The sequence below is a fragment of the Fukomys damarensis genome, unplaced genomic scaffold, assembly GCF_012274545.1.
Source record: "Fukomys damarensis isolate Sample0158 unplaced genomic scaffold, DMR_v1.0_HiC HiC_scaffold_38, whole genome shotgun sequence".
Classification (NCBI taxonomy): domain Eukaryota; kingdom Metazoa; phylum Chordata; class Mammalia; order Rodentia; family Bathyergidae; genus Fukomys; species Fukomys damarensis.
In genome coordinates this window covers 17751335-17764909 of record NW_022900950.1, presented here as the reverse complement: position 1 = coordinate 17764909, position 13575 = coordinate 17751335, and the positions used below count along the sequence as shown (strand labels likewise).

Sequence of the window (13575 nt, the reverse complement as noted above, 5' to 3'; positions counted from 1 at the left end):
ATATGTTCATTGATTGGAGGACTCAGTAGTATTTTAACATATTCATTGGATCAATACAATTCTAATTATAATCAGCAGGTATTTTCATGGGAAATGAAAATCAGATTTTAAATATGTGGAAGTATAATGGACATACAATCAGAAAAATAATCCTGGAAAAGAATAAAACTGAAAAATTTATGCTTTCTAACTTCAAGACTTAGTACAAAGCTATAATAATGAAGATGTATGGTATCTGCATAAGACTAGTTAAATAGAACAACAGGAGAGAACAAAGTGCTTAGAAACACAATTTGTACAATCAACTTATTTTCAATAAAGGTGCCATAGCTATTTATTCAAGAAAAAATATTTCTTTCTAATTAGGGTTTGAGCAGAAAAATCATTGAACAGATGTTCATGAATTAGGAATTAAACACTGACTTAAAAACTTAAAGTGGTTTCTAGGAGACAACACAAATAATACCTTCATAATTTGGAAATATCAGTGATTTCTTAGGAAACAGAATCAGTAACTATGCAGAAATGACAATATCTAGATTTCATTAGAATCTTCTGCTCTTTGACAGACAATTAACCAAAAGAAAAGTCAGCCACACCCTAGAAGAAAATATTTGCAAAGTATATACCCAACAAAGATTTGTATCTAAAACATGTAAAAATAGCCACAAGTCAAAAATAAAAAGACAACCATTCTAATAGTGGGAAAACTGGCAAAAGACTTAAGTAAAGGCTTTAAAAGTAAGATATGTGATTGGCCATTAAACACAGCAAATGTACTCAATACCACAAGGCTTCTGGAAATACAAATTAAATGAACAGAAGTGAGGTATTGCTACCCATGCTGTTGAATGGCCCCAAACTTGACAGACTGCCTACTAAATGTTGTTTGTACTTGTATCAGTAGCAGTCAGAACTCTCAAACACTGCTGGACAGAAGTTAAACTTGTCCAACCACTTTGGAAATTGATTTTACATTTTCTTATAAGGCTCAACGTAAATTTCCCCTTCCTCATATCAATTGCATCCCTAGATATTTACCCAAAAGCAAAGAAAACTTATGTCCAAAAGACATTTACACAAAAAATTTTAAAATAGCTTTATCCTTAATCAACAAAAGTTTTCAAATAGGGGCTAGGGATTTAGCTCAGTGGCTCCACCACCTGCCTAGCAAGCACAAGGACCCAAGTTGGATCCCCAGTAACAAAAACAAAACAAAACAAAACAAGTTTTCAAATCACAAATTCTCAACAGGAGAATGGATAAAATTATTTTTAACATTCATTACATGAAATATAACTCAACAATAAAAAGGAATGAACTACTACTATTTTCAAAAACATATAAGTATCATAAACATTCTGTGCATTCAAAAATATACACAATGTATAATTCCATTTACATAAATTTCTAGGACAGGTAAAGCAACCCTATAATGAAAATAATTAGAACTGTGATCACCTCTCAGGAGAATTGATTGACATAAGCTTAAGGGATGTTCTTGGGTGGTAATGTTCTGTTATCTTCAGAATGCTATGGATTGAGTGCATGCATTTTCTAAAACATATCAAATTTTACACAAATGAAATTACTGTTTAAAATTTACCTTAAAAAATCTATAAAAATATCGAAGTGTAGTTGACAGGAGAATTAATAGTTCTCAGACTATTTTGTGTACCTTCTAGGCTTATAAAAAAAGAGTAGATGTGCATATAATAAGATCAAGAAGTCTCTATTGGAGGAGTTACATATATGGAAAGGAGGAATACTAGAGGTAACATTATAGTTTTGAAATGAAAATGGAGGTTTAAATTTTTAATAAATTAATTGAAAAAATGTGTCATGTAGGGAAAAGCTGTACAACGAGGAAGTACCAGTAGTTCCTAGAAGCTGTAGGCAGCCTCCAGCTGAAACTCCACCAGTAGCTCCAACCAGCAAGAAAATGAATCCCTGACTCTTAGAATCACACAGAACAGAATTATTCCAAATTGAGTGAACTCAAAAGTGGATGTTTCCCCAGTCAAGCCTCGCCTGAGACCATAATCCCAGATAATTTTATTTTAACATTGTGAGCAACTGAACAATAGCTGAAAAATTAACCTTCTAATAATATTAAGTCCTCCAATCCCTGGACATACTATGGATATAGATAGTATGTGGATATGGACAGAATATGAATATACTAGGCATATGCTATGGACGTAGTGTATCATCTATACTCTTATTCAGATGTTTAGTTTTCCTAGCAATCTGATGCAGTTTTTAGAGTAAATGTATTATATATGTCCAGTTAAATTTACCTCTGTATATTTTAGTTTTATCACTGATAAGTATGATAAGCCATGACATGTCAGTAGCAATGAGTACATTTAGTACCCAGATTTCATTTCCAAATACCACTCTACACTAAAAGAGACCCAGAATCTTTAGAGAAAATTCTAAGTCTGGGGGAAGGAAAGTAAAAGATGTGCTTGAAAAAGTCTGTTTTGCCAAAATGTAAGAAAACCTTAAAAAATGATAGAAGCAGACTAGAAAGCTAGTGGATACATGATGAAGAGGACTTCTAACAGACAGATCTCGAACAATGTAAACATCAAAATGCATAGTAGTAACAAATTATAAACAATTGACTATAATAAAAACTGACTCTACACTGAAATGAATAAATAAATATTATTCTTTATAGTAGAGTGCTACCTAAAAGCTATATAAAATGTGCCACTTAGAAAAATAATTAATGGCTACTGAATGTAATAGGTGAGAATTTGATGATGAACAGGATGTTTACAGTCTCACGGTATCTTATCACAACTTAACTTATTAGTTACCCATGGAAAAATAAGAGCATATGATAGGAAGAACTTGTAGATACCAACCTAACCAAGTGATTAATTCAATATCACTTACATTGGAATTTAAAAAGTACTATATACCTTTTAATACAATGTACTGAGAAGCATACAGCATCACTTCTGTGTTATTCCTGCCAAAAAATGCAAATCCTGAATCTGGTAATGGGAAATCACCAAACACAGAGGCTCTCTATTATTTGTATGTTTCTATGTGATCTTGCCACTGATGTTAGTGGTTTAAAGGAATGTACATCTATTCGGTTCCTGTTCCTGAGTATCATGAGTCCAGGCTTGGCTTAGCTGGATTCTCTGATCAGGGACTTGTACAATGTTGCAATAAAGATGTCATCCAGAACTGTGTTCTTAGCCAAGGCTCAAGTAAAGAATCCACTTCTAAGTTTACTCAGAATTGAGTTCCTTGTGACTATAGAACTGAGGGATTTTCTTTATTGCTTGGTTCTGGCAGGAGACCTTCATAGTCTGTTGACTGGAGGCTGGTCTCTGTTTCTAAAACCACTTGTAGTTCCTTGCTAAGTAGAAGTTCCCCAAATAGCCATTGGCTTCCTCAAAGCCAACAAAAAAGAAGAGCTGCACCAAGATGGATACTATAACCTTAGGTAACATAATTACACAACCATTTGCACATAATCACATACAACCCATCATCTTCACCACCATACATGCATTCTATTTTTTGGAAGCAAGCCAAGGGGCCTGCCTTTACCAAAGGAGAGGGGATGAGCACCAGGTGGGGATCATGGTGGTCACTATCATTCAAGAGTCCAAATAACATTGTGAAATAAGTCACAGAGACAGGGCTATGGTGTGTGTTGCGTCGATATTTGTTGGATGAATTTCAAAACAAATATGCATGTTCTCTTACAGTACCATGATAGTGCACCCATGTATTGTATGTAGAAATGTCAGCAACTGACCTTTTAAAAAGAGCTATTACTTTTAGGAGTCTTAATGAGTCATATCACACAGAACTAGAACCTTTTATACTTAACAGTACATGGGTCATGTAAAAGAGCATTTTTTCTGTCCATAGTGCCAGGGTACATATTTTAAATTGTTCCATATTACACTTAATATCAGTCTCATATATTAAATTCAGTCTCGTAGTTGAGATATGTGAATTTAAATCAGATCCTGATTTTCAATTTTATGAACAAAGCCAACTTATGAATAAGAACTCTTACTGTTCTGTGCAGAGATTCCAGTGAGTATAGAGCATTCCCTTTCCCAAATCAAACATCAGGTTTTCTACCAAAGTGTCTTGCAGCAGCCAAGAATTCAGTTTGATATACAAAGGCTGATCCATGTGAAAGACTTTACACACAGAGGATGGTGAGCAGCTGCTCTTTATATCAACAAAGGTCACACAGAGAGGAAATAAACTTACATTGAAACAGGAGGGATTTGGACAGATACCAGACACACTTTCCAGACAAACGGATGTAATACAGATGGACTCCTGATAAAAAGCAACTGTGGAACTTTTCTCTAGAGACTTTTACAAACAGGGTGGATGACCATCTGTTGACAATGTTTTAAAGATCTGTCTGAGGAACAGATATACCCAAGGAGTCCTAGAGCAACCTTGTACCCTTTCACCTGCAGGTGCAGTGTGTTAAATAGAGAAAACTTAGAAAGTAAACTTATAAGTGTTGTTTGATTGATAAATAATATTAGCCAACCAAAGAAATATAAACAAACACCAGACAATCATAGTCAGAACGAATCTATTCTTTCCATCCACTGATCTGTTAAAGAAGAGATCCCATTCTCGAGAGAAAATATCCTAGTCAAAATGACTAAAAATAAAATAATTAGTTTAGGATGAAGTAGCAGGAAGTGAAACACTTTTAAGTCAACTGCATCAAGGTGTGACATACTTAACTAAAAACCAGTTTAAAAGTAGGTCACTTAAAATAGACTCTTTCAAAATTGAAGGAACAAAGGTGTGTGTTTTTGAGAGAAAATCTGGAGAATGTGATTTACAGATCTCTAATTTCTAGAGAATCACTTGTCTTTTCTTTATAATTTTGAAGTAAAACTTACAGGTGCTGTTTCATTTTGAAAATTTCAAATGGACATAATTTACAGATAGGATTATGTTATATACCTTGCTCCTTCCCAAAAATATAAGGAAAGATCTTATTTATTTATTTATTTATTTAGTACTGGGGATTGAACTTGGGACCTTGTGTTTGCCAAGCAGGTGGTGGATCCACTGAGCTAAATCTCCAGCCCCACATGTAGGGAAAGGTGTAATTTAATTATCATGTCAGAGAAAAAGAAAAGACCTCAAGATTACAAATAATTTCTATAGTTCAGAAATAGCCTTTGGGTGTATGAGCTTTGAATCAATTCTTTTTAAGCCAATTTTTTACAACTTATTAAAATCAATTAAAAGTCAAAGAAGACTTCAAAATTAGGTTTATTATAAGTTGTAAAAAGGTTTTTACTCAACTTTGATAAGTGACTTGAAAATAATATATTTTTGAAATATATTAAACACTGCATGGAGATCTGGACTAAACCAAAATGTATTCTTTATAGATGCTCAATTTTCTCATCACATTCTTCCAGAAATTTAACAATATATTGAAAAGGAAACTTGCAGCTATTTAAATCTGGAAGTTCTGGGACAAAATTTTCAGCCATGTTTCCGAAAATGTTATCTTTAAATGAAAGCACTTCCAAGAAGAGTAATTAATAAATCAATGCAAAGAAGGAACTGTATCCACAGAAAAGGCTCATTCCTTTAGCTCATTTGTTTTCTTTTTTTTTTCTTTCTTTCTTTCTTTTCTTTTGTTTGTTTGTTTTGTTTTTTTGAGATAGGGTCTCACTATGTAGTTGAGACTGACCTGGAACTCACTATGTAGCCCAGGCTGGTCTCAAACTCACAGCAACCCTCCTGCCTCAGCCTCCTGAGTGCTGGGATTACAGGTGTGTGCCACCACGCCCGGATAGTTCATTTGTCTTCAGTCTTCTCTGGCTATGAAATCACGGAGGTGCCTTAATTCACTCTTCAACAAACTCTTCCACCATGTAGGTAAAGCATACATCATCACTTCTACAGTATGAGTAAAACCTCCCTGTGAATCTGAAAAACATCTTGGTAGTTTTTATAATTCTGAAATTTATCAAAATAAGCAACTTCTCTTTGACATAGTTACCCAAGAAAGCCATATATATTTTATGAACTGTGTTACCATTCCTGCAAACATTTTGGCCAATTCCTTTCTGGAATACTTTCAGAATTTACATTCATCTTGCATCTCTTCAGATATGATAATAGTTTGGTTTATTTGTTTTATGCTGAGAATTAATTTGTTTATTTTATATGCTAAAATTTATCCATTGATGGCCTATTGGAGGAATTAAAAAGTTTTGGTAGGGTTTGATTTTGTACAATAAGAAATAGCTTTTAATGTATAGGGACTGATTCTTGTTCTTTGGATTGGAAGTTTATATTGTTTTTCCAAATCCTAGCTATGTGACTGTGGACAATTTTCTTAACTGCTCAATGCCTCAGTTGCTCACCTATAAGCAGGAATAACAATGGCCTACATAGACTTGTCATAACTATAAAGTAATAGAATAAATGTACAGCAGTAGAGTGCCCAACACACATTTAGAGTTCAGTAATTCTCAAGGAATAACAATATGTAGGGACTTCAGGCCCTCTTCTTATTGTAAGATTCCTTTTCCATCTATACAAATTCAAGAAATTATTTAAAACTCACTCCAAATCCAGTCTCCAAAGTCAGTTCTCTGGCATAATTCATTTTGTAATTCTGTCTCTTTCCAATCACTCATAAGGCCCTAAAGATTGAACTTTACTATATACCTTTTAAATTCATCAGTGTTTCTCTATTACACCTCTAATAACTGTCTTCAGTACAGGAACACTTGCATTTCTGTGTTTGAAGAAGAGTGATTTTTCTGAAGTGCAAATCATCTGTAGTCATTTCCCTCCTGAAACACATTAGTGACACTCTATTGTCTTCTGGATATAGAACGTGCTTCTCATCAGAAATTACAAGGCTGTTAGTGATGCTTGCATGCTATAGAAGACTAAGTCCCATGTTTCCTCAAATGTAGCATGTTTTCTCTTTTCTAGAACTTTGCACATGATGAAAATTTGCTCTCACCCTGGCTTTGAGCTGCCATGTAAGAAGTCTGAATACCTTGAGACTGCCCAGGAAGCCATAAGAAGCTAGATATAGGAAGAATTTGCATGGAGAAAGAGCAATACCTAGTCATCCTGACCATCTCCAAGTTGTCCCAGCTTTTCCAGGTAGATATTTGAGTGAAGACAGATACATGAAAGACATTTCAACCCTAGAAAATGTGTTGTGCAGAAGAATCAAGGAATCCAGCCAAGAGAAGAATTGAGGCCCTAAATATATGACCCTATTGAGCTTCCCCAACCATTTCTAGATACTTAAATCAATCAGCTAAGGCCCCAGGCATTTTAAAATAGAGACTATCCACCTCTGTTATGTCTTGCCAGCATTACTGACCCACAGTCATGATCATAGTACATAATTTTGTTTTACATTAGTAAGTTTAGGGGTTGTTGTTAATATAACAATAAATAACCAAACATTCTGAGCTAGGTCACCTATGGGTAGCTATGTCTTTCTGCCAAAGTTCCTCTAAGACTAGCTCTCCAGGGAACTAAGTTAAGGACTTTTGTCTTTTAGGCTGTAGGAGGTAATGGCTCCTTGACCTTGCCAGCTGTGCTAGCCTTTCTTATTGACTTCATTCTTGTGCATCTATGGTTTGGATGTACTGGAAATTTGGTGTCTGCTATGGTGATATCAAGATGGTAGAAGTTTTAAGAGGTGGAATCAAGTGAAAGGTAATTAGGTCACCCCTTACAAGTGGAGTATTACTTTTTGAAAATGTAGGTCATGTCTTGTGAGACTGAATTAGTTCCCAAGAGAGCAGATAGATATAAAAGAGTGATCCTGCCCCCGCCCTTTTGCTTCCTGTGTCACTGTGTGATGGCGTCTACCATGGAATGATGCAGGCAGAAGGCCCTCATCAGAGGAAAAACAGGTGCAGTTACTCAGTCTTGCACTTTCGTCCACCAAAAGCCATGAGCTATATATAGAAGCCTCTTTTTATTAAGGTGCCCCACAAACTTGATCATGACAGTCCCCTATTTAAACTTTCCTGGGGCAACCAGATTGAGCGAAATGTTTCCTGATGGGATGCTGGCTGATTTAGTGGCTCTCACATACATTTCTTGAAATATCTAAAGGTGTTGAGAAGAAAAAAGTAATCTACAAAAGTGATTAAAAATTATGGTTCACCCTAGCAAAACTGTTTATAAACTTAGCGCAAGTATTTATATCTAGCAGTCAATGTGTTGAGATACTTCAGAGGAGACCGGATTTTTAAGGCCAACCATAATGTTTTCTGGATTCAGTGCGTCAAACCAATTCTTTTGTTTGTGCGGAAAATCATCACTCTCTGACCCATTGCATGTGTCTTGCATTATTTTATTTAGCAATAAGGTCTCATTTGTTGTATTCCACGCGCCCTTCTAAGACCTTTACAAATGATACCTCCCTGAGTCCTCCTCATTGAGTTTGTTACAAATAATACCTCTTTGCCATAAAGAAACAAGCATGTAGAGGTTACATAATGACCCCAAATTCTCACTGCTCATGCATGTCAGGGTTAGTACTTACAGCCACACGATTCAGAAGCAGAGTCTGCGCACTTTGTCACTTTTTACTCTGTTAAGTCCTACCAGGAGAGATGTGGAGAACAGCAGAACTGAATCACCCTGGTCTGCTGTCAGATAGGTTCAATACATTTTCTCTCCTCAGAGATTGAGAGGTCCTTAGGTGACAGACGCTAGAGAGGACGAGCATAGTAGTTTTTGCCACTGTGTAATAAAAGACCTTAAAGTTTGGTGGCTTAAAACAGCTTATAGTAAGTTTTTATCTTTCATGGTTTTTGTGAGTCAGGAATTCAGATAGAGTATACCAGTGTCTCTAACCCAATATACCTGGGGTCTTAGGTGATAGACTTGAAGGTTGGGGGTTGGAATCACCTGAAGGCCCAATGCCTCCCATGTGGTCCTAGCTGGGTCTGCAGTTAGGAATGCCCTTCTCTCCTGCTCACCCTCTATCTGACTTCAGAGATGCTTTGACAAATGCCATCCACAAAATGACGCATGGCTGCATGTATGGGAGTTACTAGTTTGAGAGAACCTGTCTGGAGTGACGATTTAAGTATACAGTCAGATTTCTGAAGGAAATAGAGGGTAAATTCAAATTGGGTAAAGATTGTTTATAAGAGTCTGGAAGAGTTTAAAGAAGTCAAAAGAGAGCAATTATGCAGAACCCCAGGAACAGCTACAACAGTCTGCCTCTCTTACGATTGCAGAAGCAAAGGCAGGAAGAATCTACCCCAGCTATCTGTTAGTAGCCATTTGTGGCGAGTAGCTGGTAAGAGCTGCAGCCTTACATACAGATGGGATGCATAATAAAGGATGACCCAGACAAATAGAAGGAGGAAAGACCCTTATTTTATTGTGCTCAGATTTTCTTCTTTACTAACCCAACTGAATGCCATAAGTCCAAACAAGCCACACAAATCAGCCTCCCAAAATCATGGAGGAGGGAAGACAACAGGTGTGAGTAGGTAAGCAGGCAATACCTCTGCCACACATATTACTGGGAGAGGGGAGGAAGTGAATGTTTTTTAATAAGTCAGCAATTGTACCTTTGCAGTTTTAGGTGAATACTGCTGTAATTTGTTGTAGCAATATTGACAGACTCAATATTATGTTGAATCAGATAAAATTACTATTATTGTAAGTAAAATATTAGACAAACGTTAGCGATCTCATGTAGCTCAACTTATTATTCTGCATTATTATTATCCATACTTTCTAATAAAGTTAGTCATAGATAAACTGCTCATATCAGATGCCTAAAAATGTAACTCCTTCGTTTTATTGCTGGGCATTTTCAAAACTAGAAATGCCTAAAATATTTAAATGGAATAAATACCATAATTGTCATTGTTTTGTCAAGGGACAAACTAAGATAATATAAAGTAACATATGTGAATTAGCTTTATTTAATCACTCTACAATTACATGCATTTCAAAACATTGTGTTGTACATGAAAAATATATTTAATTTTTACTTGTTAATTAAAATAAATTTATAAGAATAAAAATAGTCATCAATACATTTAAAGTTGCATGTGCTTGGTACAGCTTATGTCAATCTGTCCTTTGATATTCCCTTGAAATGGTTTGACCCAGTTTGTTTGGAGTTTGTCTCCAAAGGTGGACAACTTTGAAAACAGAACTGTGACAGTCTGATTGCTGGTGTTCATGGAGGCTGGGAAATAAATAAGAGAGGTTCAGTGGCTTGGAAAGGGCAACTTTTAAATTTTATGTTCAAATTGTGCCTTTGATCATATTTCCCTAGGTAATAACATATTACTTAGTAACCTATTGGATAAAGAAACTGAGATTTTGGTGTGTTTTCTTAGTCTACCATGCAACCCAGAAGGTGCAAGTCAGAATATTGGTTAATATGGATTTTAAAGGAAATTGTTACTACATTTAAACATTCTAACTCCTTCAACCACTATGCATATGGTGGAAACGGAAGTAGATCTTTGTTATTTAAAGAATTAAGTGACATGGTAACAGTATAGAGGGCTCAGAAAAATGTCTACATCTTAATTCCCAAGCTCAATGTGATTCAGTGAAAAATTTTGAGATGTAGATAGTATCCTTCATTAGCCTAGTAATTCCAATGTATCACAAGGGTACTTAAAAAAATATGCAGAAGGGCTAAAACTACAAGAAGATGATGTCTTGATAGCAACAGAAGTTGAATGTAGATGTAAATGCATGAAGATTAGGAGGTACGTTACCCATTAGATATGGCAAATTGCCTAGGAATACCAGGAATCTTGGAAGAGGCAAGGTTTGAAAGCTTCTTCAAAAGGTACCAAGCATACAACATGTTGATTTTAGTCCTCGAAGACTCAACTGGAAACTCTGACTTCCAGAATTATAAAAGAATACATCTGGTATGAAAAACTAAAAGTTTAAATAAGTCAAGTGGTATAAATGATAGTGTGAAATAGGAAGAAAATGGCTAAAAGGGAAGTGGGAAGGGGAGGGAAGAGAAATAAGGGAAAAGAAAAAAATGTGATAAAAAGGAAAAAAATGGAAGCAAAGTCTTTGTACATATGGAAGGGTGAAGGGGGTGAAGGGAGGGCAGGGGAATGGGGAAAAATAAGAACCAGGACACATCATGTAAAGGTACAAGATCCTAATGATAGATGTAACTGTATTGTTTGCTTTAAGTGTACCAAAAAACTTAATGGGGGAAAAAAAGAATACATGCACATTGTTGTAAGTCAGTAAAACAGTAGTAATTTTTACAGCAGCCATATGAAATTACAGAAAATACTTTTCCTGGAATAATGAGTAACATCTCTAAATAATTCTAAGCTAAAAATAATTTTTATATATGGAACAGTAACAACGTCTCAATTTTTCTATTTGCTTTTTATTCTCAGGGGGCTATATTTTATACATGACCAGCAATCGCCACATAGAAGCCTATCTCTGCTGCTTACCAGAATTCCCGTCTCTTTTTCTTCTAACAATATGAAGGCCTTATCTTCCACTTGTTCACACCTTTTGTGGGCTTCAGAAAGCCTGATGTAGGGATAGCTCCATCATATCAGAAGTAAGCCCATCCCTGGAACCAGTGATGGGTGCAGAAGACAATATACGACTAAATAAATGTGAAAGAGGGTTTTCAGGGAGGATCTGCCAGAAATTAACCGTCACAGTGAAAGAGATTCTCACAGTACTCTCTTCCTTGAGTGTTACCAAGATACTTCTGCAGTGGTTTGGCTACTTCCTCGAAGACAAACCTTCTGTCAAGAGCAAGGAAATGAGCTAGAGACACAGGATAAAATCACCCTAAATCTCACCCTTCTCTTATTCTAGTTAATTGACCCAATAACTGATTGTTTAAGCTACTTTGAGTTGGCCTTTCTGTTATTTGCAGCTGAAAATAGATATGACTTCTACATCTCATTGTAATCAATGGTTCCACTGAAATAAATTCCACATTGAGTCTATGATAGAAAAAAAAAAAAGACAGTCTTCGTTCACCGTATCAAAGTGATTGGACTGTAATGCAAATCCAGCGGTCTGCACATAAAGGCCTGGCAAACCGAATGCACATTTTCTGAATTAGGTTAAAAATTTGCTGACTCAAATATTCTTTCTCACTTAAAGCCATCTAGCTCCATAACATTGCACATTGTATAATTTGTGAAATTATATCTTCTCGGGGATGGCAAGAAGTATAGCCAGGGATTTAGTTCAGCAGTTTGGTGGCCTGCCTTGCAACCAAGTTCAATCCCCAGCACCGTACCAAAAAAAAAAAAAAAAAAACAAGTGATAATTTGGAAAGCGAAGCATAAAGATGGATATAAAAGAATTCCCATGTAGCCTTTGAATATTTCAATAACGTGAAATGATGATGATTTTTAATTAATTAATTTTATTGGTACATTTAAGGTATCAATGTAATGATATTCATCATTGGAAATTTGTACCTTTATATAATCCATCTTGGTTCTTATTTTTTCCCCATTTCCCTGCCCTCCTTCAACCCCTCCACTCCTCCAAATCTACAAAGACTTTATTTCCATTTTTTTCTGTTTCTCATGTTAATTCCATTCCCATCTTTCTTCTCCCCTACCTCTCTCACATTCCCTTCCCCTTTGCACCTTTTCTTCCTATTTCACATTATCTGTTATACCTTTTAGACCTTATTTACACTTTCAGTTTCTCTCATTAAAGAAACTATTCAGTATTTACACACAATGTGTACTATTTATTTCACTTGAGTATCTGATCAAAGTGCATCCATTTAGCTACAAACATCTCTAGTTTTTCATTTTTTATGGCTAATACTCCATTTTATTTTAAAAAAGTTTTTCTTTATTCAGTCTCCTGTTTATGGACAACTGGGCTGCTTCCAAGATTTAGCTATCTTGAATTGTGCTGCTATGAACATGGGTGCATGTATATCACTGTGGTATGATTCTATTGATACTTTGGGGAAGATACCAAGCAGCGGGATAGCTGAGTCAAATGGGATCTCCAATCCTAGTTTTTTGAGGTATCTCCATACTGATTTCCACAGTGGTTGCACCAGTCTATACTCCCACCAGCAGTGGAGTAGGGTCCCTCTTTCCCCACAGTCCAACCAGCATTTGTTATTGGTTGATTTCACAATAGCAACCATTCTTTCTGGGATGAGGTGGAATCTCAGTGAGATTTTCATTTGCATCTCTTGAATGACCAGTGATGTTGAACATATTTTCATATGTTTATTTGCTCTTTCTAGTTCTTTGAGAAATGTCTGCTTCTTTCAGATGCCCATTTTTTAATTGGATCTTTAAATTGTGGAGGCCTGATTCTTTAAAGTTCTTTATGTACTCTAGATAGTAGACCTTTGTCTGAGGAAGAGCAGGTGAAAGGTTTTTCAACATTGTGGATTAGTCCTTCACACTATTGGTTGGGTTTTTTTTGTTGTTGTTGTGTTGTTTTGTTTTGGTTTGGTTTGTTTTTTTCGTTTTGTTTTGTTTTGTTTTGCTGTGCAGAAGCTTTTTAATAAGAAGAGATCCCATGTGT

At 35.6% G+C, this 13575-nt stretch overlaps 1 long non-coding RNA gene across 3 annotated transcripts in view; it reads left to right on the top strand.

Annotated features, from left to right (window-relative positions):
* Window positions 1-13575, top strand: part of LOC104853042 — a 35213-nt gene that overhangs the window by 5205 nt on the left and 16433 nt on the right. For 2 of the 3 annotated variants that reach the window (XR_777671.1, XR_777669.1), the window contains exons 2-3: window positions 6985-7161; window positions 11436-11880. This is a non-coding gene — a long non-coding RNA (uncharacterized LOC104853042). Of the gene's footprint in view, window positions 1-6984; window positions 7162-11435; window positions 11881-13575 lie in introns of those variants that run through there. The other variant, XR_777670.1, reaches the window with a different exon arrangement.